The sequence below is a fragment of the Triturus cristatus genome, chromosome 5_1 (assembly GCF_964204655.1).
Source record: "Triturus cristatus chromosome 5_1, aTriCri1.1, whole genome shotgun sequence".
Lineage (NCBI taxonomy): Eukaryota > Metazoa > Chordata > Amphibia > Caudata > Salamandridae > Triturus > Triturus cristatus.
The window spans coordinates 163,566,290-163,590,434 of NC_140587.1; the positions used below are offsets into that span (position 1 = coordinate 163,566,290).

General features: G+C 45.7%; 1 protein-coding gene across 1 annotated transcript in view; it reads right to left on the reverse strand.

Moving 5' to 3' along the window:
- Window positions 1-24,145, reverse strand: part of LOC146830518 (complement C4-B-like) — a 554,995-nt gene that overhangs the window by 417,027 nt on the left and 113,823 nt on the right. The gene's annotated exons all lie outside the window — the stretch shown is intronic.

The following is a 24,145-nucleotide window of genomic DNA, read 5'->3' on the forward strand; positions in this document are numbered from 1 at the left end:
TCAAACAGGCTCTGCCTTCCTGCTTGCAAAGGAGAAGTTACGCACCTTCTAGAACACTCTTTCTGGTAGAGACTCTACCTAGTTGCATGTTCCTCACCTTTTAAATATTCCCCAGGTGTCAAACTGGATCCGGAAACATTTCAGCTGTACTTCTGTGTGCCAGTAGTGATGCCGTTGTGCTCTGGAAAGTAGTTGCTTTTGAGGCTGTCTGCGCCCCCAGACGAGGAGCCCCCATTGCAAATTGGTTGTGAGCAGAGTGCAGATTCCTAGACGTGGGTCTTATTAATGGATAGAGTTCAATCACAGAACGGGGAGCATGGGAGGGCCAGTGAGGAATCTGCAGCTAGACAGAGTTTCTATCAAAAGAGCATTACTTTACGTAAGTAACTTGTTCTTCTGATTAAGAAATCTATCCGCAGATTCCTCACCTTCTGAACAGATACCAAATCAGTAACTAATTGAAGATGGGTGTGTGAAGGGACAAAAACCAGAAAGTTACTCTTCGTGCCTAATCCAGGGCCACAAGGATGTCTTGGACCTGGTCAGTCCTGACCTCCTTGAGAACTCTGGGCAAGAGTGGCAGACATTGCCCATTCTCAGTGGTTAACAGATCGAGCCAAGGTTCTCCCCATTTGCGGAAAAGACCTTGTGTCACCTGTGGGTGAAACTGCCACTTGTGATCTGCTTGGTGCCGACAGCTGAGCTTGTCTGCACTGGGATTCAATTATCAAGATTCACTGGAGGTCCAGATGCATAGGGCCTCCTGGCATAGTGTCCATGACCTCTCCCTGCTCCCCAACCTGTTTGTTGCAGTACATCCAGGTGGTAGTGTTGTCTGTGAGCACCTGTGCCAATTTACCCTTGATGGATGGTAGCAAGGCTTTCAATGCCAAGCAGATGGTCCTCAGCTCCAGATGGTTGAAATGGAGCTGGGCTTCCCCCAGAAACCAAAGGCCTCTGTTCTCCATCTCGCCCATCTCGTTCCAACCCAGAAGGGATGCATCAGTCACCACTGCCACCTCTGGGTAGGGTAGAGGTGTCTGCCACTGACCCAGTCACGGTTCAGTGACCACTATTGTGGATCTTTTGGAGTCTCCTCGGAGATCTGGACGTGGTAGGAGAGGTTCCCTTGATATTGGGCTCACTAAGTCTTCAGATGCCACTGCTGAACCTTCATAAGCCATCTGGCGTGCTTGACCAGCAGGATGCAGGAGGCCATCAGTCCCAGTAGCCTCAGAGTTGACCTCTCTGAAATCCAGGACAGCGGATAACCATAGCCTCAATGTCCTGTACTCTCCTTTCTGGGGCAAAAGAACAAAACCAAACCATGTCCAGAATGACTCCAATGAAGGGGAGTGTCTGAGAAGGAGTGTATGGTATGACTTGGCACTCTCATAGTGAATCCCAAAAATGACAGAAGGTTCGTCAATGTCTGGAGGTTGTTGACGATTGCCTGGAGTGAGCCCACCTTCAACAGCCAGTTATCAAGGTAGAGAGATGAATGGGACAATTGGCCTCCAAAGGTTTGCTGCTACCACCACCATCACTTTTGTGAACACCTGGGGTGCAGTGGGGAAACCAAAATGGGGGTCACAGAGAACTGGAAAAGCTCCAGTCCCACTACTAACCCCAGGTATTGGCAATGGGCATGTAGGATGGGTATATGGAAATAAGAATCTGTAGGTACAACGCCACAATCCAGTCTCCAGGGTCGAGGGCAGACAAGACCTGGGCTAGCGTTAGAATCTTGGCTTCTTCATCCTAAATGAAGGCATTGAGTGTGCTCAGGTCTAAAATAGGACGAATGCCTCCATCCTTCATTGGCACCAGAAAGTAGCAGTAATAGCAACCACAACCTAATTCCGGTGCAGGCACCCTCCTTATTGCCCCTTTGGCTAAAGGAACTTGCACTTCCTGCCTTTAAAGGGACAGATGATCTAACAACAGTCATTAGGGGGATGGGGGAAGATGTAGCGGCATGGAAATGAAGGGTAGGGCATACCCCTTTCCAACAATTTGCAGGATCCAACTGTCCCATTTTGTGACCTGCCAACTGGGTCAGATCCTGCTTCTTATTAGGTAGCTGGGCTCCACTAAGGGCTCTTTAAAGGGTTTTGGCAGGTGGGGCTGCAGGGGGGAGAGTGGACTGGGTGGCCAGTTGACCTTGAACACAGGGGCGGTGAGCACCATGACCGCAAAACTGCTAGACACCTTGTTGAGGTTGGACTGGCTGACAATATGTGGTGCCAGTCAGTCAATGTCAATGTCAAATATTCTTATAAAGCGCACAAATCACCAGAAGGTCTCAAGGCGCTAGCAGCAAAAAAGACAGAGAAACAGACAATAACCTGATACCTAATGCGAAAACTTATTGTGAAAAGAGCCAGGTTTTCAGCCTTTTACGAAAATATTTATTATCAGCTATGGATGAAAGACCTGATGGTAGTTTATTCCAAAGCATGGGGGCAAGGTAAGAAAAGGAACGGCCACCATTACGAGAGGTTTGAATTTGTGGCTGAGCAAGGTATGATTTAGTACCAGACCTTAAGGAACGTCCAGGTACATACCATTGCAGTTTTTTTGCTAGGTAGCCAGGTCCGGTATCATACATTGTCTTGTGTGTAAGACTTAAGATTATAAAATGGCCTCTTTGACGCACCGGGAGCCAGTGCAGAGTTTTAAGAATCGGGGCGGAAGGAGATCTGGGGGTAGATTGAGAATAACTCTGGCAGCGGTATTATGAAGAATCCGGAGCTTGGAAAGCAAATCTTGATTAAGTGCTGTAAACAAAGCATTGCCATAACCAAGACGGCTAATAACAAGACCCTGTACCAAAGGTTTCCTCGCTTCGATGGGTAGCCACTTAAAAATTTTACGAAGGTTACGCATAATCCCAAAGCAGACGCCTAAAACCTGGTTAATGTGGGCTTTCATGGACAAAGAATTGTCGATGGTAAAGCCTAGGTTGCGTACTGCTAACTTGGGAGAAGGACAAGTACCTAGCTCCGGGGGCCACCAATCCTGTGTCCAGAATTGCTCAGCTCTTCCAAATAGAATAATCTCAGTCTTGCTGCCAATTAGCTGTAGCTTATTTAAGCTCATCCAGTTGGTAATTTGGACCATGCAGCTCTTAAAACGGGATTGTGTGCCACCATAATCAGAGCCACATGTAGAAAGCAATTGGGTATCGTCGGCATAAGACACAGTCTCAAAGCCATACCATCTAATGATACCCGCTAAAGGTATTAGATATGGATTAAACAACATGGGGCTGAGAATATAACCCTGAGGGACCCCAACTGTTACTGGGTAACTAGGCAAGACCATTTCGTCTACATGAACAGTGGTGGATCGGTCAGCCAAGTAATTCTCAAACCAGTCCAAGGCCTTCCCTCTGATACCCACCTCCCACAGTCGATGTTTCAAGATACTGTGGGAGATGGTATCAAAAGCAGCAGACAGGTTCAGGAGGACCAAGATTGCTGATTCTCTTTTTTCCAGAGTAAACCTGATGTTATCCACTATCTGAACAAACGCGGTCTCCGTACTGTGAGCAGCACGGAAGCCTGATTGCGATGAATCAAGGAGGCCGTGGTTCTCTAGATGGACAGTAAGGCGTTTATTAACTAAGTGCTCCAATACTTTCCCAAAGTAAGGTAGTAATGAAATGGGACAGTAATTTACTGGTAGATTGGGGTCAGCCAAAGGTTTTTTATGGATTGGCTTAACCTGAGCATGTTTCCACCTATTCGGAACCTTGGCTTGCTCTAATGACATATTAAAAATAACGGTTAAGACATTCGCGAACAGAGGCGTAATCTTAGTACAGGATCGAGGAGGAAAAGGGTCAGCTGGAGAACCGGATTCAGTAAAATGAGGAACAGGGTGGGGCTGCTTGAATAAGTCAAATCAGCATCCCCACTGGGCCTGTGCCCACCTGGCATTATGGCAAGTATCTCCAACTTATTCACTCCTTCCATCATGTCTCTTTTTAACTTCTCCATGGACTCAGCTCCAGTCCCCATTGCATGGGAAAGTGCTCTAGTCTCCCCCATCTTAAAGAAGCCAAACGCTGACCCAGGCATTACATCAAATTACCGGCCCATTTCTCTCCTCTGCAAACTTCTGGAGAACATCATTAACATGCAACTCTTTGCCCCTTGGAAAAACACTGGCTCCTCGCGTCCTCCCACTCTCGTTTTAGAGCATGCCACAGCACAGCGACAGTGCTAGTCGCTGTCATGAACACTATTAGATTGTCCCTGGATGCGGGCACCCTAGTAACGCTAGTACTTCTAGATCTGAAGGCATCCTTCGATACGATCATACATGGGATTCTCATTCGCAGGCTGCATGACATTTGAGTCTATGGTAAGGCGCTCAAATGATTCATCAACTTTCTAAATAATTGTACCCAATCCAATTCTCGGAAGCCCTTTAAGTCTCGTACCACGCCTGTTGACAAAGGTGTACCACAGGGTTCCACACTTAGCCCTCCGTTATTCAACGTCTATGTTGCCACTCTGGCACAGCTCATCAAGGTATGTGGTTTTGAGGCAATCTCATATGCTGATGAGACACAATTGGTCATCTCTTTTGGTCAATCTAGCAGGGGTTAATTCCCGCTTCTCTGATTGTATGAAGAAGATAGTTTTCTGGATGTCTAGTAACTGTCTACTATTGAATGGAGAAAAAACTGAGAAACTCCTATATGGCGAAGCTCAAGATTTATGGAAGCCAGACAGGTGGCCTTCCAAACTGGGGCCAGTCCTGTCCCTAAAGCAAGTAGCACAAAACCTGGGCATAAAGTCATATCTCACTTTCTCTATAAAAGAGCATATATCTAATATCCGTGGAACCTGCTTCACCTCCATGTGATTACTGAAAAAAGCTATTCCTTGGCTCCCTCTAACTTCCATCAAAACACTGGGGCAAGCCTTAATCACACGTCTTTTAGACTATGGCAATGCATTATTGGTTGCTGCAAACAAGGCTCTGTTGTCCAAACTCCAAGTGGTACAGAACATGGCAGCCAGACTGGTTGGCAATCGTCCATCTAGATCCTCTTTTGCTCTGATGATTCTGAACTCTTTGCACTGGTTATCCATCAGGAAAAGGCTCATGTGCTGTCTTACACATAAGTCACTAAACGTGAATGATCCATCTTACCTGCAATACAGGCTCCGACTGTATAACCCGACCAGACCTTTAAGTTCTAAAGACAAAGCCTTTTTGCAAATTCTGTGAATGCCCACTGCCAGTTATGGCGGTAGGTTGGTCTCTCCCTTCCACTGGAACAAACTAACTCTGCATATCCAACTTTACTCAGAGTTTGGAAAGTTAAAAAATCTTTTTAAAACATGGCTATTCTAGTCGATTGGTTCAGCTGTTGCTCTTCTATATCAGCATAGTGCTGGGATATTCCTTCAGGGAGGATTTGTTCTGTGCTATAACGAATGTGGTTAACATAACATTGCATATCCGGAGTGGAACGGCATCAGTGTTGAGCCACACAGCACCCCTTACCTGTGCACAGAAGTGCTGCTGAAAAGTTTGCGGATCCAGTCTGATGCCTGGGGAATATTTAAAAGGTGAGGAATCTGCAGCTAGAAGTCTGTATAAGAAGTAGGGCAGTGGCTCTATCACAGCCAAAAATATTCTCCATATGTAGTTGGGCTTAGTTACAGACAAACTTTGCCCACCTCCACGCACATCAAACAGTTAGTTTATGGCAGAACAAACCCCCATACACTCACATCAGTACACAGATTTGTCATGTGCCTTGCCTCCTTTCTGCTCTTGTTCACCATCAAAGATGATATTTATTCATTTTTTCACTAGCATGTATTTATAATTTTGCAGTGCATTATTTTGTTTGCTATTTCATCTTCATTCATTCAAAGTATAATGTTGCTTTTTTTATAGGTTGATATTTTATCAATAGTTTATGTATTCTATTTCCATATAGTGTAATTCAGGGAAAAAGATCAGTTTCATGTAAATGTGCAAGAGAATTCACACTCTTTTTTTTACACCTTACATGACAAATCACAAAGCTCATTATATTCTCCGAATACTCCCACGCCCACCTTCAGGCCACGCCCCCTTCCCGCCCTTCTTAAGCGCCAGTTCTCGAGCGCTCACTGGGTTCACATCTCCTGAGGCGGAAAGCCGGGAGACGCTCTTTTTAGTTTGTGTATTTTGTGTATTTTAAACTTTACCTGCTGCTATTTGCTTGGTTGCACCTCGAGGGCTCCGTGTAGCGGATCAAGCGCTCACGTGACGCCCTCCTGCCGGCTGGCCACGCCCACCTTCAGGCCACGCCCCCTTCCCGCCTTTACGGCCACCTATAATAATGTGCCATTTTAGAACGCGCAGCGGACGAGCGCAGCGGGAGCGCCGACTTCGCGCCGAAGTCGCGCATAAGTCAAGCCCGTCTGCGCCCGTCCGCGGCCGATCGGGGCCAGGGGCACGACACCATGCTAAAATCCTGTCCTATTCGCCTAAGGACCTCATCGCCCTTCAAGGCCCTTGGCCACTCCCGGATTCCGTCCATAGACTCGTCTCTTCACTAGGCCTTGCCCCTACCCTCCCCACACCTCCGCTACCCCTGCTACGCACCCCCCTGTTACCCTGCCCCCCCCTCGCCGATCCCTGTCCCACGACCCCAGCACTGTCTGTCATCCTACTTAATACCAGGTCAGCGGTCAAGCACCACCACGAGTTGTACGTCCTACTCGATACCGCGAAACCGGACTTACTGCTCCTGACCGAAACCTGGTACTGTGACTCCTCCCTCCCCGCCCTCCTGGCTACCCTTCCGCCTTCCTACGTGGCCCTACGTGCCGATCGTCCGGCGGGCAGGGCTGGCGGTGGGGTCGCCTTAATCGCCAGGTCAGATTTGCATTTTCTATCACTTCCTTTTCCCCCTATGCTCCCTGCTGACTTCTTAGTAGTCCGCTCCCTTTTATCCTCCCCTCCCATCACTTGCCTTCTCGTGTATCGCCCTCCCCAGCCCTCACCTTCATTTTTACCTGCTTTTCAAGACCTACTGGCCAATCTGGTGGTCAATTATGCCTCGGTTCTGGTGCTGGGGGATTTTAATTACTGGCCCTCAGACCCACACGAGTGCCCTGCCTCAAAGGAATTTACAGAATCCTTACTATCTTTCAACTTCGTGTCACATATAACTGTCCCTACTCACTCTCACGGGCACACACTCGACCAGGTCTGGTCTCTCAACCTTCCATTGGCCTCGGTGGCTGTCTCTCCATGCCCCTGGTCTGATCATGCCTTCATCTCCTTCTCCATCCTCCACAACCCACTTTCCAAAACCCCGCGTGCCAAAAACACCTGGGCGCGGAACTGGAACAGGCTGGATCTCCCCTCCTTGACCTCCCTGCTCCGCAATTCCATTCCCTCCTTCTCGGGCCTATCATCTGCCTCTCAAGCCAAGGCCATTAACACCTGGCTGGCTGGAGGTTGCGACTCAGTGGCTCCCCTACGTCGCATTTCCATTCGCCGACTCAAGGACTCCAATAGATGGTTTAACGACCACCTAAAAGAACTCAAACTGAGCGCCCGACGGGCGGAGAGGCAGTGGAGGAAAGATTATAGCCTTTCATCTAAAACCCACTTCCTGGCATCACTGGCTAAATATAAATCAGCAATCCTGGCTGCAAAAACCGACTACTTCTCCACGAAAATAACGTCTGCCGACAACAAACCCAGGGTAATCTTTGGTATTGTGAATGACCTGGCATTCTCTGACCGAACTTCGTCCCAAATCCCTTCCTCCCAGCCCCTTTGTGATCAACTCAATCACTACTTCTTGGACAAAATTACAACTATCAAGGCTAATATCCCATTACCCTCGTCTGCTTTTGTTGATCCATCCCCCCCCACCGTCCAGAACCCTCTCACCCTCATCCCTCCCCTCACTCAGGAATCTTTTCTGGCAATACTCCCCAAAGTAAAGTCGGGGTCTCCGGCGGACGTCTGCCCCGCACGCATCTTACAGCAAATCTACTCTAGCTGCCCTGATCCCCCTATCGCCTTCCTTAACAGCTCCTTGGCTCAGGGTGTTGTGACCCCTGCACTAAAGGCCGCCACCATAGTGCCTCTGCTGAAGAAACCCGGCGCGGACCCTTCCATCTCGGCTAACTTTCGCCCCATCTCCCTGTTGCCCTTTCTGGGCAAGGTGATGGAACGCCATGTCACCGCGGTACTGAGCGCTCACATCGAGGCGAATGGGGGGCTGGCCTCTCGCCAGGCAGGATTCCGCCCCAGGCATTCGACCGAATCGGTCGTAGTCTCAGTCCTAGACAACCTCAGAAAGGGTATGGATGACAACAACCACCAGGCACTGGTCCTCCTTGATCTCTCCGCCGCCTTTGACACGGTGGACCATACCACCTTACTTGCCCGTGTCAAGGCGGCCGGCATCGGGGGATCAGCTCTGGTCTGGCTCTCCTCCTTTCTGAGGGACCGCACTCAGGCGGTCCGACTAGGCGATTTCACCTCCACCCCTCTCTCTGTCACCTGCGGTGTTCCCCAGGGCTCCTCTCTCTCTCCCTTACTCTTTAATCTCTATATCTTTCCTCTTATCTATGCACTCCAGCAGCTGGAGGTCACTGTTTACAACTACGCGGATGACCTCCAGCTCATCTTTGATCTGTCCCCCTCTTCTCTCTCGGTCTCTAATTTCCAGTCAACTATGACATTCATCAGGGACTGGATGAACCACAACCATCTTAAACTGAACCCTGACAAGACCGAGCTGGTTCTCACTGGTGGTTCATCCAGCCCCTGGAACTCTCTTTTCTGGCCCCCCTCTCTTGGCCCGGCACCATCCCCCTCCACCGTGGTCAAAACACTGGGTGTTAAAATGAATAATCAGCTCACTCTTCACTCACAAATCAGTTCCGTGGTTTCCTCCTGTTTCCTCACTCTCCGAACTATCCGTTCTGTCTCCCGCTTCTTCTCTCCCCAGGCACTTAAGATCATCATAGCCACCCTGGTAATCTCACGATTGGACTACGCCAACGCCCTCTATCATGGCATTCCAGCGTACAGCCTGCGTAGACTCCAAACCATCCAGAACCAGGCGGCCAGGCTGATATACAGCCTTCCACGCTACCACCACTCCACCCCCCTTCTAAAAAAGCTTCACTGGCTCCCCGTGAAACAACGCTCCCTTTTCAAGATCGGATGCATGGTTTTTCAGGCCCGCCAGGGCACTGCCCCCGCTTTCATCGCCTCACTAATTAAACCCTATGTCCCCGCTAGAAATCTCCGGTCTTCCTCCAAGTCCCTTCTCCAGACCCCCCGCTTCTCACGCAAAAAGTGGGGCGGTTCTAACTTCTCAACTCTGGCCCCTACTTTCTGGAACTCACTTCCAGACAATCTCCGTTCTGCAACTCAGTATCTCTCCTTCCGTAGAGACCTGAAAACTTTCCTCTTCAGCCAGGCTTTCCCCGCCTAATACTTACTCCACCCTTCCATGGTCTTTCCTCCTCAGTTACTGAACCTCCAGCGCCAAGAAACCGCAAGGTGTACGCCGCGCTCTACAAGTGTTTTAAATTAGAAATTATAGTGCTAAGAAATAATATGTGAGGTCTAAGTAGGACGCTCTCGGGAAGAGTGAAAGTCACATCTAGATTGGGGAACCAAAAGCAGCCCTTGCAAAAATGCTCAATTTAGCCTCAATCCTCAAGCTCAGGCGTGGCTGGCACAGGTAAGAGCGGTAGGGTGGGGCAGGGGCAAGGCAGTGCCGGGTCCGTGTGAGGGGAAGTCAACAGACGAAGGGATAGGAATTTCTTTTTTTAAACAAAAAAACCACTTACCTGGTGCTCGCTGCATCGCCGACTCGGAGATGCGGTGAGTACAAGGTAAGTAGTTTCTTAAATTTATTTAATTTTCCCTATCCCGTCGTCTGTTGACTTCCTCCCACCCCGCCACCCCACCGCTGTTACCTGTGCCGGCTGTGCCTGCTCAAGCTATCTTTCTCTGTCTATCCATTGTCTCTCTCTTCTCCATCTGATCGCTTTCTCTCTACTTTCTCCGTCCATTCATCTTGTTCTCTCATCTTATGTCTCGCTTTATGTAGTTAACCATGGACACCTGGTGAAGGTGTAAGAAGCACCATGAATGCCACTGGGCTCTCCAAACCAGTCTTCTTAGTTTGCATGCTCATTTCACAAGAGCTAAAGCTGCAACCACTGCGTTATCACGTGGAGTTCCAGTCGTGTACATCTGCAAAGGCAGCAATGTGGTCTTCCCTGCACACGTTTTTGAGGTCTCTACAAGAATAGGAGGTCATTGAAAACTTAACACAAAACATACCCAAGTCTCATTTAAAATTGGCACCAATGATATAAAGCGTCACACCCGCCTGGCTAAATCAGTGAGCGAATAATGTGAAATGATGTTGGGCAGCCAAATCACACAGTGTGCTGGCTGCTTTATGTGAATAGAGCAATGCTCTGTATTTTAGTGCGGTGATGCGGACACCAGCATTAAAATGCATCAGTGTAACGATTGGTGCGTGGTACTTGGCAAGGATGAGCTCCTCTAGGAGGGAGAATTTTTTCAGAGTGAGCGTATAAAGGCGCCGGAGTTGTTCGCTGCTTTGAGAAAGCAGTGAAAAGCAAGGCTAATATTGTATTTCACATGTGTAAGGGAGGTTCTAACAAGGAAATCTTATGCCACAATTCACCTTTTAAAATAGAGTAAGCTGGTTTTATACTATTTAGCTTCTTTTACAATAAAAGCAGGAATAACTGGGATTCACTTAAGCTAATGTGCAACTGTCACAGTTAAAAAGTAAATATCTATTTCCGGAAATTCTTATCATAAAAACACAGGAGACCTGCTGTCACACGAGCACAGTAAACAAGCACATTACACAGGGAGCAAAAACAGTGCCTTCTGGATTTTTAATTCCCATGGCTTGCTACTGACTTTGAGAGGCTTGGTGATCATAGCTAGGCTTCGTGTAGTAGCATCTTTTAGTGATTAGTAAGCCCTTATGACTTCCTTTAATTTATTTATTTTATTTTAAAGGTTTTATATAGCGTTGGCTAGACCCGGGGGTATCAGAGCGCTTTACATGATTAAAAAGTATAGTACAGGAGTAACAAAAATTGTACATAAAGAAGAATTCAAACTGGTTAGGGTAAAAAAAGAGCAAATACAATAAATACAATTTGCATATGTCAGAAAGGCAAAACAGAGCTATCTACAAAACATGACATGGACACAGGCAAGACAGAGCAATCTACATCAATGACAGGGATACAGGCAAAACAGAGCTATCTACAAAAAATGACATGCACACAGGCAAGACAGAGCAATCTACATCAATGACAGGGATACAGGCAAAACAGAGCTATCTACAAAAAATGACATGGACACAGGCAAGACAGAGCAATCTACAGCAATGACAGGGACACAGGCAAGACAGAGCAATCTACATCAATGACAGGGATACAGGTAAGACAGAGCAATCTACATCAATGACATGGATACAGGCAAGACAGAGCAATCTACATCAATGACAGGGACACAGGCAAGACAGAGCAATCTACATCAATGACAGGGACACAGGCAAGACAGAGCAATCTACATCAATGACAGGGACACAGGCAAGACAGAGCAATCTACATCAATGACATGGACACAGGCAAGACAGAGCAATCTACATCAATGACAGGGACACAGGCAAGACAGAGCAATCTACATCAATGACATGGATACAGGCAAGACAGAGCAATCTACATCAATGACAGGGACACAGGCAAGACAGAGCAATCTACATCAATGACAGGGACACAGGCAAGACAGAGCAATCTACATCAATGACATGGATACAGGTAAGACAGAGCAATCTACATCAATGACATGGACACAGGCAAGACAGAGCAATCTACATCAATGACATGGATACAGGCAAGACAGAGCAATCTACATCAATGACATGGATACAGGTAAGACAGAGCAATCTACATCAATGACAGGGACACAGGCAAGACAGAGCAATCTACATCAATGACAGGGACACAGGCAAGACAGAGCAATCTACATCAATGACATGGACACAGGCAAGACAGAGCAATCTACATCAATGACAGGGATACAGGCAAGACAGAGCAATCTACATCAATGACATGGACACAGGCAAGACAGAGCAATCTACATCAATGACATGGATACAGGCAAGAAAGAGCAATCTACATCAATGACATGGATACAGGTAAGACAGAGCAATCTACATCAATGACAGGGATACAGGCAAGACAGAGAAATCTACATCAATGACATGGATACAGGCAAGACAGAGCAATCTACATCAATGACAGGGATACAGGCAAGACAGAGCAATCTACATCAATGACAGGGACACAGGCAAGACAGAGAAATCTACATCAATGACATGGATACAGGCAAGACAGAGCAATCTACATCAATGACAGGGATACAGGCAAGACAGAGCAATCTACATCAATGACAGGGACACAGGCAAGACAGAGCAATCTACATCAATGACATGGATACAGGTAAGACAGAGCAATCTACATCAATGACAGGGATACAGGCAAGACAGAGAAATCTACATCAATGACATGGATACAGGCAAGACAGAGCAATCTACATCAATGACAGGGATACAGGCAAGACAGAGCAATCTACATCAATGACAGGGACACAGGCAAGACAGAGAAATCTACATCAATGACATGGATACAGGCAAGACAGAGCAATCTACATCAATGACAGGGATACAGGCAAGACAGAGCAATCTACATCAATGACAGGGACACAGGCAAGACAGAGCAATCTACATCAATGACATGGATACAGGCAAGACAGAGCAATCTACATCAATGACAGGGATACAGGCAAGACAGAGCAATCTACATCAATGACATGGACACAGGCAAGACAGAGCAATCTACATCAATGACAGGGATACAGGCAAGACAGAGCAATCTACATCAATGACAGGGACACAGGCAAGACAGAGAAATCTACATCAATGACAGGGATACAGGTAAGACAGAGCAATCTACATCAATGACATGGATACAGGCAAGACAGAGCAATCTACATCAATGACTGGGATACAGGCAAGACAGAGCAATCTACATCAATGACATGGATACAGGCAAGACAGAGAAATCTACATCAATGACAGGGATACAGGCAAGACAGAGCAATCTACATCAATGACAGGGACACAGGCAAGACAGAGCAATCTACATCAATGACATGGATACAGGTAAGACAGAGCAATCTACATCAATGACATGAATACAGGCAAGACAGAGCAATCTACATCAATGACATGGATACAGGCAAGAGAGAGAAATCTACATCAATTACATGGATACAGGCAAGACAGAACAATCTACATCAATGACAGGGATACAGGCAAGACAGAGCAATCTACATCAATGACATGGATACAGGTAAGACAGAGCAATCTACATCAATGACATGGACACAGGCAAGACAGAGCAATCTACATCAATGACATGGACACAGGCAAGACAGAGCAATCTACATCAATGACAGGGACACAGGCAAGACAGAGCAATCTACATCAATGACATGGACACAGGTAAGACAGAGCAATCTACATCAATGACATGGACACAGGTAAGACAGAGCAATCTACATCAATGACAGGGACACAGGCAAGACAGAGCAATCTACATCAATGACAGGGACACAGGCAAGACAGAGAAATCTACATCAATGACATGGATACAGGTAAGACAGAGCAATCTACATCAATGACATGGACACAGGTAAGACAGAGCAATCTACATCAATGACAGGGACACAGGCAAGACAGAGCAATCTACATCAATGACAGGGACACAGGCAAGACAGAGCAATCTACATCAATGACATGGATACAGGCAAGACAGAGCAATCTACATCAATAACATGGATACAGGCAAGACAGAGCAATCTACATCAATGACATGGATACAGGTAAGACAGAGCAATCTACATCAATGACAGGGACACAGGCAAGACAGAGCAATCTACATCAATGACATGGATACAGGCAAGACAGAGCAATCTACATCAATGACATGGACACAGGCAAGACAGAGCAATCTACATCAATGACATGGATACAGGTAAGACAGAGAAATCTACATCAATGACAGGGATACAGGCAAGACAGAGCAATCTACATCAATGACAGGGATACAGGCAAGACAGAGCAATCTACATCAATGACAGGGATACAGGCAAGACAGAGCAATCTACATCAATGACAGGGACACAGGCAAGACAGAGAAATCTACATCAATGACATGGATACAGGCAAGACAGAGCAATCTACATCAATGACAGGGATACAGGCAAGACAGAGAAATCTACATCAATGACAGGGACACAGGCAAGACAGAGAAATCTACATCAATGACATGGATACAGGCAAGACAGAGCAATCTACATCAATGACATGGACACAGGCAAGACAGAGAAATCTACATCAATGACAGGGATACAGGCAAGACAGAGCAATCTACATCAATGACAGGGATACAGGCAAGACAGAGCAATCTACATCAATGACAGGGATACAGGCAAGACAGAGCAATCTACATCAATGACAGGGACACAGGCAAGACAGAGAAATCTACATCAATGACAGGGATACAGGCAAGACAGAGCAATCTACATCAATGACAGGGATACAGGCAAGACAGAGCAATCTACATCAATGACATGGATACAGGCAAGACAGAGCAATCTACATCAATGACATGGATACAGGCAAGACAGAGCAATCTACATCAATGACAGGGACACAGGCAAGACAGAGCAATCTACATCAATGACATGGACACAGGCAAGACAGAGCAATCTACATCAATGACAGGGAGACAGGCAAGACAGAGAAATCTACATCAATGACATGGATACAGGCAAGACAGAGCAATCTACATCAATGACATGGACACAGGCAAGACAGAGCAATCTACATCAATGACAGGGACACAGGCAAGACAGAGAAATCTACATCAATGACATGGATACAGGCAAGACAGAGCAATCTACATCAATGACATGGACACAGGCAAGACAGAGCAATCTACATCAATGACAGGGATACAGGCAAGACAGAGCAATCTACATCAATGACATGGACACAGGCAAGACAGAGCAATCTACATCAATGACATGGATACAGGCAAGACAGAGCAATCTACATCAATGACATGGACACAGGCAAGACAGAGCAATCTACATCAATGACATGGACACAGGTAAGACAGAGCAATCTACATCAATGACATGGATACAGGCAAGACAGAGCAATCTACATCAATGACATGGATACAGGCAAGACAGAGCAATCTACATCAATGACATGGATACAGGTAAGACAGAGCAATCTACATCAATGACAGGGACACAGGCAAGACAGAGCAATCTACATCAATGACAGGGATACAGGCAAGACAGAGCAATCTATATCAATGACATGGATACAGGTAAGACAGAGCAATCTACATCAATGACGGGGACACAGGCAAGACAGAGCAATCTACATCAATGACAGGGACACAGGCAAGACAGAGCAATCTACATCAATGACATGGATACAGGCAAGACAGAGCAATCTACATCAATGACATGGATACAGGTAAGACAGAGCAATCTACATCAATGACATGGACACAGGTAAGACAGAGCAATCTACATCAATGACAGGGACACAGGCAAGACAGAGCAATCTACATCAATGACAGGGACACAGGCAAGACAGAGCAATCTACATCAATGACATGGATACAGGCAAGACAGAGCAATCTACATCAATAACATGGATACAGGCAAGACAGAGCAATCTACATCAATGACATGGATACAGGTAAGACAGAGCAATCTACATCAATGACAGGGACACAGGCAAGACAGAGCAATCTACATCAATGACATGGATACAGGCAAGACAGAGCAATCTACATCAATGACATGGACACAGGCAAGACAGAGCAATCTACATCAATGACATGGATACAGGTAAGACAGAGAAATCTACATCAATGACAGGGATACAGGCAAGACAGAGCAATCTACATCAATGACAGGGATACAGGCAAGACAGAGCAATCTACATCAATGACAGGGACACAGGCAAGACAGAGAAATCTACATCAATGACATGGATACAGGCAAGACAGAGCAATCTACATCAATGACAGGGATACAGGCAAGACAGAGAAATCTACATCAATGACAGGGACACAGGCAAGACAGAGAAATCTACATCAATGACATGGATACAGGCAAGACAGAGCAATCTACATCAATGACATGGACACAGGCAAGACAGAGAAATCTACATCAATGACAGGGATACAGGCAAGACAGAGCAATCTACATCAATGACAGGGATACAGGCAAGACAGAGCAATCTACATCAATGACAGGGATACAGGCAAGACAGAGCAATCTACATCAATGACAGGGACACAGGCAAGACAGAGAAATCTACATCAATGACAGGGATACAGGCAAGACAGAGCAATCTACATCAATGACAGGGATACAGGCAAGACAGAGCAATCTACATCAATGACATGGATACAGGCAAGACAGAGCAATCTACATCAATGACATGGATACAGGCAAGACAGAGCAATCTACATCAATGACAGGGACACAGGCAAGACAGAGCAATCTACATCAATGACATGGACACAGGCAAGACAGAGCAATCTACATCAATGACAGGGAGACAGGCAAGACAGAGAAATCTACATCAATGACATGGATACAGGCAAGACAGAGCAATCTACATCAATGACATGGACACAGGCAAGACAGAGCAATCTACATCAATGACAGGGACACAGGCAAGACAGAGAAATCTACATCAATGACATGGATACAGGCAAGACAGAGCAATCTACATCAATGACATGGACACAGGCAAGACAGAGCAATCTACATCAATGACAGGGATACAGGCAAGACAGAGCAATCTACATCAATGACATGGACACAGGCAAGACAGAGCAATCTACATCAATGACATGGATACAGGCAAGACAGAGCAATCTACATCAATGACATGGACATAGGCAAGACAGAGCAATCTACATCAATGACAGGGATACAGGCAAGACAGAGAAATCTACATCAATGACATGGATACAGGCAGGACAGAGCAATCTACATCAATGACATGGATACAGGTAAGACAGAGCAATCTACATCAATGACAGGGACACAGGCAAGACAGAGCAATCTACATCAATGACAGGGACACGGGCAAGACAGAGAAATCTACATCAATGACAGGGACACATGCAAGACAGAGCAATCTACATCAATGACAGGGACACAGGCAAGACAGAGCAATCTACATCAATGACATGGATACAGGCAAGACAGAGCAATCTACATCAATGACATGGATACAGGTAAGACAGAGCAATCTACATCAATGACAGGGATACAGGCAAGACAGAGCAATCTACATCAATGACAGGGATACAGGCAAGACAGAGCAATCTACATCAATGACATGGATACAGGTAAGACAGAGCAATCTACATCAATGACGGGGACACAGGCAAGACAGAGCAATCTACATCAATGACAGGGACACAGGCAAGACAGAGCAATCTACATCAATGACATGGATACAGGCAAGACAGAGCAATCTACATCAATGACATGGATACAGGCAAGACAGAGAAATCTACATCAATGACATGGATACCGGCAAGACAGAGCAATCTACATCAATGACATGGATACAGGCAAGACAGAGCAATCTACATCAATGACAGGGATACAGGCAAGACAGAGCAATCTACATCAATGACATGGATACAGGTAAGACAGAGCAATCTACATCAATGACAGGGACACAGGCAAGGCAGAGCAATCTACATCAATGACATGGATACAGGTAAGACAGAGCAATCTACATCAATGACATGGATACAGGCAAGACAGAGCAATCTACATCAATGACAGGGATACAGGCAAGACAGAGCAATCTACATCAATGACAGGGATACAGGCAAGACAGAGCAATCTACATCAATGACATGGATACAGGTAAGACAGAGCAATCTACATCAATGACAGGGACACAGGCAAGGCAGAGCAATCTACATCAATGACATGGATACAGGTAAGACAGAGCAATCTACATCAATGACATGGATACAGGCAAGACAGAGCAATCTACATCAATGACAGGGATACAGGCAAGACAGAGCAATCTACATCAATGACAGGGATACAGGCAAGACAGAGAAATCTACATCAATGACAGGGATACAGGCAAGACAGAGAAATCTACATCAATGACATGGACACAGGCAAGACAGAGCAATCTACATCAATGACAGGGACACAGGCAAGACAGAGCAATCTACATCAATGACAGGGATACAGGCAAGACAGAGCAATCTACATCAATGACATGGATACAGGCAAGACAGAGCAATCTACATCAATGACAGGGACACAGGCAAGACAGAGCAATCTACATCAATGACAGGGATACAGGCAAGACAGAGCAATCTACATCAATGACATGGATACAGGTAAGACAGAGCAATCTACATCAATGACATGGACACAGGCAAGACAGAGCAATCTACATCAATGACAGGGACACAGGCAAGACAGAGCAATCTACATCAATGACAGGGATACAGGCAAGACAGAGCAATCTACATCAATGACATGGATACAGGTAAGACAGAGCAATCTACATCAATGACAGGGACACAGGCAAGACAGAGAAATCTACATCAATGACATGGACACAGGCAAGACAGAGCAATCTACATCAATGACATGGATACAGGCAAGACAGAGAAATCTACATCAATGACATGGATACAGGCAAGACAGAGAAATCTACATCAATGACATGGACACAGGCAAGACAGAGCAATCTACATCAATGACATGGATACAGGCAAGACAGAGAAATCTACATCAATGACATGGACACAGGCAAGACAGAGCAATCTACATCAATGACAGGGACACAGGCAAGACAGAGCAATCTACATCAATGACAGGGATACAGGCAAGACAGAGCAATCTACATCAATGACATGGATACAGGTAAGATAGAGCAATCTACATCAATGACATGGATACAGGTAAGACAGAGCAATCTACATCAATGACATGGACACAGGCAAGACAGAGAAATCTACATCAATGACATGGATACAGGTAAGACAGAGCAATCTACATCAATGACAGGGATACAGGCAAGACAGAGAAATCTACATCAATGACATGGACACAGGCAAGACAGAGTAATCTACATCAATGACAGGGACACAGGCAAGACAGAGCAATCTACATCAATGACAGGGACACAGGCAAGACAGAGAAATCTACATCAATGACAGGGATACAGGCAAGACAGAGCAATCTACATCAATGACAGGGACACAGGCAAGACAGAGAAATCTACATCAATGACAGGGATACAGGCAAGACAGAGCAATCTACATCAATGACAGGGATACAGGCAAGACAGAGCAATCTACATCAATGACATGGATACAGGCAAGACAGAGAAATCTACATCAATGACATGGATACCGGCAAGACAGAGCAATCTACATCAATGACATGGATACAGGCAAGACAGAGCAATCTACATCAATGACAGGGATACAGGCAAGACAGAGCAATCTACATCAATGACATGGATACAGGTAAGACAGAGCAATCTACATCAATGACAGGGACACAGGCAAGGCAGAGCAATCTACATCAATGACATGGATACAGGTACGACAGAGCAATCTACATCAATGACATGGATACAGGCAAGACAGAGCAATCTACATCAATGACAGGGATACAGGCAAGACAGAGCAATCTACATCAATGACAGGGATACAGGCAAGACAGAGCAATCTACATCAATGACATGGATACAGGTAAGACAGAGCAATCTACATCAATGACAGGGACACAGGCAAGGCAGAGCAATCTACATCAATGACATGGATACAGGTAAGACAGAGCAATCTACATCAATGACATGGATACAGGCAAGACAGAGCAATCTACATCAATGACAGGGATACAGGCAAGACAGAGCAATCTACATCAATGACAGGGATACAGGCAAGACAGAGAAATCTACATCAATGACAGGGATACAGGCAAGACAGAGAAATCTACATCAATGACATGGACACAGGCAAGACAGAGCAATCTACATCAATGACAGGGACACAGGCAAGACAGAGCAATCTACATCAATGACAGGGATACAGGCAAGACAGAGCAATCTACATCAATGACATGGATACAGGCAAGACAGAGCAATCTACATCAATGACAGGGACACAGGCAAGACAGAGCAATCTACATCAATGACAGGGATACAGGCAAGACAGAGCAATCTACATCAATGACATGGATACAGGTAAGACAGAGCAATCTACATCAATGACATGGACACAGGCAAGACAGAGCAATCTACATCAATGACAGGGACACAGGCAAGACAGAGCAATCTACATCAATGACAGGGATACAGGCAAGACAGAGCAATCTACATCAATGACATGGATACAGGTAAGACAGAGCAATCTACATCAATGACAGGGACACAGGCAAGACAGAGAAATCTACATCAATGACATGGACACAGGCAAGACAGAGCAATCTACATCAATGACATGGATACAGGCAAGACAGAGAAATCTACATCAATGACATGGATACAGGCAAGACAGAGAAATCTACATCAATGACATGGACACAGGCAAGACAGAGCAATCTACATCAATGACATGGATACAGGCAAGACAGAGAAATCTACATCAATGACATGGACACAGGCAAGACAGAGCAATCTACATCAATGACAGGGACACAGGCAAGACAGAGCAATCTACATCAATGACAGGGATACAGGCAAGACAGAGCAATCTACATCAATGACATGGATACAGGTAAGACAGAGCAATCTACATCAATGACAGGGACACAGGCAAGACAGAGAAATCTACATCAATGACATGGATACAGGTAAGACAGAGCAATCTACATCAATGACAGGGATACAGGCAAGACAGAGAAATCTACATCAATGACATGGACACAGGCAAGACAGAGTAATCTACATCAATGACAGGGACACAGGCAAGACAGAGCAATCTACATCAATGACAGGGACACAGGCAAGACAGAGAAATCTACATCAATGACAGGGATACAGGCAAGACAGAGCAATCTACATCAATGACAGGGATACAGGCAAGACAGAGCAATCTACATCAATGACATGGATACAGGTAGGACAGAGCAATCTACATCAATGACAGGGATACAGGCAAGACAGAGAAATCTACATCAATGACAGGGATACAGGCAAGACAGAGAAATCTACATCAATGACATGGACACAGGAAAGACAGAGCAATCTACATCAATGACAGGGACACAGGCAAGACAGAGCAATCTACATCAATGACAGGGATACAGGCAAGACAGAGCAATCTACATCAATGACATGGATACAGGCAAGACAGAGCAATCTTCATCAATGACAGGGACACAGGCAAGACAGAGCAATCTACATCAATGACAGGGATACAGGCAAGACAGAGCAATCTACATCAATGACATGGATATAGGTAAGACAGAGCAATCTACATCAATGACAGGGATACAGGCAAGACAGAGCAATCTACACCAATGACATGGATACAGGCAAGACAGAGCAATCTACATCAATGACATGGATACCGGCAAGACAGAGCAATCTACATCAATGACAGGGATACAGGTAAGACAGAGCAATCTACATCAATGACAGGGACACAGGCAAGACAGAGAAATCTACATCAATGACAGGGATACAGGCAAGGCAGAGCAATCTACAGCAATGACAGGGATACAGGCAAGACAGAGCAATCTACATCAATGACATGGATACAGGTAAGACAGAGCAATCTACATCAATGACAGGGATACAGGCAAGACAGAGAAATCTACATCAATGACAGGGATACAGGCAAGACAGAGAAATCTACATCAATGACATGGACACAGGCAAGACAGAGCAATCTACATCAATGACAGGGATCCAGGCAAGACAGAGCAATCTACATCAATGACATGGATACAGGCAAGACAGAGCAATCTACATCAATGACATGGACACAGGCAAGACAGAGAAATCTACATCAATGACAGGGACACAGGCAAGACAGAGCAATCTACATCAATGACAGGGATACAGGCAAGACAGAGCAATCTACATCAATGACAGGGACACAGGCAAGACAGAGAAATCTACATCAATGACATGGATACAGGTAAGACAGAGCAATCTACATCAATGACAGGGATACAGGCAAGACAGAGAAATGTACATCAATGACATGGACACAGGCAAGACAGAGCAATCTACATCAATGACATGGACACAGGCAAGACAGAGCAATCTACATCAATGACATGGATACAGGCAAGACAGAGAAATCTACATCAATGACAGGGATACAGGCAAGACAGAGCAATCTACATCAATGACAGGGACACAGGCAAGACAGAGCAATCTACATCAATGACAGGGATACAGGCAAGACAGAGCAATCTACATCAATGACATGGATACAGGTAAGACAGAGCAATCTACATCAATGACAGGGATACAGGCAAGACAGAGCAATCTACATCAATGACATGGACACAGGCAAGACAGAGCAATCTACATCAATGACATGGACACAGGCAAAACAGAGCTATCTACAAAAAATGACATGGACACAGGCAAGACAGAGCAATCTACATCAATGACATGGACACAGGCAAGACAGAGAAATCTACATCAATGACAGGGATACAGGCAAGACAGAGCAATCTACATCAATGACATGGATACAGGTAAGACAGAGCAATCTACATCAATGACATGGATACAGGTAAGACAGAGCAATCTACATCAATGACATGGATACAGGTAAGACAGAGCAATCTACATCAATGACAGGGATACAGGTAAGACAGAGCAATCTACATCAATGACAGGGATACAGGCAAGACAGAGAAATCTACATCAATGACAGGGATACAGGCAAGACAGAGCAATCTACATCAATGACAGGGACACAGGCAAGACAGAGCAATCTACATCAATGACAGGGATACAGGCAAGACAGAGAAATCTACATCAATGACAGGGATACAGGCAAGACAGAGCAATCTACATCAATGACAGGGACACAGGCAAGACAGAGCAATCTACATCAATGACATGGACACAGGCAAGACAGAGCAATCTACATCAATGACAGGGACACAGGCAAGACAGAGCAATCTACATCAATGACATGGATACAGGCAAGACAGAGCAATCTACATCAATGACAGGGACACAGGCAAGACAGAGCAATCTACATCAATGACAGGGACACAGGCAAGACAGAGCAATCTACATCAATGACATGGACACAGGCAAGACAGAGCAATCTACATCAATGACAGGGACACAGGCAAGACAGAGCAATCTACATCAATGACATGGATACAGGTAAGACAGAGCAATCTACATCAATGACATGGATACAGGCAAGACAGAGCAATCTACATCAATGACATGGACACAGGCAAGACAGAGCAATCTACATCAATGACATGGACACAGGCAAGACAGAGCAATCTACATCAATGACATGGATACAGGCAAGACAGAGCAATCTACATCAATGACAGGGACACAGGCAAGACAGAGCAATCTACATCAATGACATGGATACAGGTAAGACAGAGCAATCTACATCAATGACATGGATACAGGTACGACAGAGCAATCTACATCAATGACAGGGATACAGGCAAGACAGAGCAATCTACATCAATGACAGGGATACAGGCAAGACAGAGCAATCTACATCAATGACATGGACACAGGCAAGACAGAGCAATCTACATCAATGACATGGATACAGGCAAGAAAGAGCAATCTACATCAATGACATGGATACAGGTAAGACAGAGCAATCTACATCAATGACAGGGACACAGGCAAGACAGAGCAATCTACATCAATGACAGGGATACAGGCATGACAGAGAAATCTACATCAATGACATGGATA